This window comes from Corvus brachyrhynchos, unplaced genomic scaffold (genome assembly GCF_000691975.1).
Source record: "Corvus brachyrhynchos isolate BGI_N302 unplaced genomic scaffold, ASM69197v1 scaffold65, whole genome shotgun sequence".
In the NCBI taxonomy this organism is placed as follows: Eukaryota; Metazoa; Chordata; class Aves; order Passeriformes; family Corvidae; genus Corvus; species Corvus brachyrhynchos.
The window spans coordinates 2,862,259-2,865,522 of NW_008238365.1; the positions used below are offsets into that span (position 1 = coordinate 2,862,259).

A 3,264-nucleotide genomic window follows, 5' to 3' on the forward strand; every position below is an offset into this window, starting at 1 on the left:
CTTCCCGGGATCCCGGGGCACCGGTGCCGCGTGCTCCCCGAGCTCGCTCCGGAGCGCCCCCTGCAGCCGCGGGGGAACCATCGCACCTGCCCTGCTCACCGGGAGCCGCCAGCGCCCCTGCCGGCTGCGAGCGGAACTGCACCCGAGGGGAAAGGGCCTGACAGCCGAGAAGGCTGGGATTGGGTTTGTGATTGCTGTTACTGCCATAGTTGTTGTTGTTTTGTTTGACTGGTTATATACATATATATATATATATAGAGAGAGAGAGAGAGAGAGTAAAGAACTGTTATTCCTATTTCCCACATCTTTGCCTAAAGGCCCTTGATTTCAAAATATAATAACTTGGAGGGAAAAGGGGTTATATCTGCCACTTCAAGGGGGGCTTCTGCCTTCCTTAGCAGACACCTGTCTTTCAAAACCGAGACACCATCCCAGTTAAACGTGAGGGGCAGGAGGGGACTCCTCCAGTCCGCAGCGATCCCTCAGACTGTTCCGACCAGGCTCTCAGGTGAAACCATCCCTGAGAAAAATCCTTCCCCACCAGGGCTCACTGCTCCTCATTTTTCCTCCCAGTCTCCGCTCACACTCCCGAATGCAATTCAGCTTCTGGGTTGTTCCTCTTAGTCCATGCAATGCTTCCCTTTTTCCCTGCTTACTTTTAATTAAGTCTCATCACTTGAAAAATCCCAAGGAAGACTTTGCAAGATCTTTAATTTGATTTTTATTTTCATTAAGCTCAAACTTATATGACAAATCTCCCAGAGCTGTTGCTAAATGCACTTTGTTTTCATGCAGTGCTCTTCTGGCTGAAAGTCCTGTTCCTGCCCACGGGAATGTGGGCAGGAAAGGAATGTTCACCTGGGGTTTATGACCCTGACAACCTGTTTTTGTTATTAAAATCGTGGTGAGCAGCAGAAGTGATGAAATCCTGAGTTCTGTGGAGTCTGCAGGGTGTTTTTTTAAACTCCAGTCATTATACATTTTGTTGGCATAAAAAAGCAGAGGAAGAAGATCCTTCATAGAGAGCAAGCAATTCTTCTTGGACCTTATGAAGTTAATTATTTTATATCGCATAACTGAAACTTGTAACTCAATGTAATTGGCAGGAGAAGTCCCACAGTAACAATCACGGGGCTGGTTATTGTTTCCTCTAGTGCTCCACTGTGGGAATGCTGGAAAAACAGCCTCCCATCCTGGTGTTTATTGGCACATGCTTAAATAAATCATGCCAGCCTGTACAACAAGCTCAACAATCAATAATCTCTTCTCTTGAAATGGGAAGTGTTGCAGGAGGGGAAGAGCTGGGGATAGGCAGGGTTTGTGGTGCCCGTTTCGCTGGGATTGTGCTTTATGGATTTGGGAAAACCAGAGACCAAGCCCAGGCTGGATTAGGCCCTGAGCAACCTGGTCTAGTGGAAGGTGTCCCTGCCCATGTCAGAGGGGTGGGATGGCATGAGTTTTAACATCCCTTCAACCCAAACCATTTCGGGAATTCATGGTTCTAGGAGGATTTTATGAACTTTGCTCTCTTCCCAGTCTGCCAACACCTCACTGTGGGACCGTAACAGGACATGGATTAACCTTGTGGTGCTCCCATATTCTGTTAAAAACCCCACTGATTGCCTCAGGCCCTCTTTACAGCCTGGGTGAAGGAACCAGAGCTTTGTGTTGAGGTGCCCACATCCCACACTGAGCACTGTGGTACCCTGGTGATGCCTGAAGAGGCCACTTAAAAGAGAGACTCTACGGGAGTAAGGGAATAAAGGCAGGGATTTGTTTGAAAGGCCTTCAGAGGTACCCCTGGGAGCCAGAGGCCACTGCCGAGATGGGCCCCAAGGTGGACGGCAGGGCACGAGTTCTTCACACTTTTATAGGTTTGGTTCATTTGCATAGCAGGGTGAATTCTCCAATTAAAGCTTCAGTTAATGATGTAGTTTCCCCAAGCTTGCCCCCCCCCTTTAGAAGCTTTTTGTTTACACATTTTGGGCCTAGGACGGTCTGGTGTCCCTGGAGAGCAGGCCCGGAGAGGCTTTGTTATGTCTGCCCAGCACAGAGAGCAGAAATGAACAGGCCACGAGAAACTTCAGAGTGACACACTGGGCAGTGCAGGATTTGAAAAATGGAAGTTAAAATCTAAGGCATCACCAGGGTTCTTCACCCCTGTGTTCAGCCCAGCGACACCAAAGCTCCTCGTGCAGACCCCATCACCCCCATCCTGAGGGATTTTGTGCAGCCACATCAGCCCCAGCTCCTGAGGTGCCTCTTCCAGCTGTGCTCAGCCCACAGAGGCTCTCAGCCATGCAAAACTTGATTTTACCCAGGGGCTGCTGCTGCTGCTCTGTCTCACAGGTCCTCTGGAGCTGCCCCCCTCTTGCAACTGGATATGTTAAGATACCTTTTCCTATCTGCCACTAATTTCTGCCTATTTCTCTCCCAGGTGGAGCCTGCAGTGACAAGAGCGACACATCTGTGACACTGACACATCACGGCCTCACTCAGCGCTGCCTCGAGATTCCAGCATAGCCAGGGGGAAGGGCAGGGATTAAGCTTTCCTTAATGTCACCCTTGGCACTCAGGATGGGACATTTGAAGTGGAGGGAAAGGGCAAAGCAGATCTCTGGTGAATGTGGCACCTCCACCCCTCTGCTGCTGCTGGAAGGAGCACCCCTTCCTTCAGGGGTGGCTGAGGACACTGCTCCAATTTAATGCTTCAGTAGGAAATCTTAGGATGGATCCTCAGCTGGGACGGGCTGGCCTCACGTTCAGTGGAAACCAGGCAGTTTGTGAGGGATGGGGTCTGGCCTGTTGGTCATTTGAGGTCTTCAAGCTCATCTGTTAAGCTGCGCTTGAGTTTGCAGGCTGGCATCGCATTCCTGACACGTGGAGCCGGAGCAGGGCTAAGCACACACTCAGGATTAAGCGTGTGAGTGTTTTACAGAAATACTCCTTGTGTCAGTTCACATATCCCCGTGCCCTTTTTTCTGCACAGAGAATGCTGGCTCAATTAAATTGTCATCTTCTTGGAAAAAAGATGTCCTGGTAGCAGGCCTGGGTCTCTTGGTATGAAAACACAGTTCTGGAAGGAATTTAAACAAAGTCATCAGTTTTAGGGGGTTGCTGGATTTCTTTTTCTATCCCTTCCATCAAGAAAAGGAAATATGCTCCTGAACTCTCCAGGTAGTGATTTCCAGGCAGGATGGCTCCTGTTAAATTAGACATTTATGGATTATTTAGTAAATAACCTCAGCGACAAAACCTTCCAGA

General features: G+C 49.4%; 1 long non-coding RNA gene across 2 annotated transcripts in view; it reads left to right on the top strand.

Moving 5' to 3' along the window:
• Positions 1-3,032, top strand: part of LOC108447125 — a 45,529-nt gene extending 42,497 nt beyond the window's left edge. For both annotated transcript variants that reach the window (XR_001862522.1, XR_001862523.1), the window contains exon 2: positions 2,438-3,032. This is a non-coding gene — a long non-coding RNA (uncharacterized LOC108447125). The remainder of the gene's footprint in view (positions 1-2,437) is intronic.
• Positions 3,033-3,264: the final 232 nt, after the last annotated feature.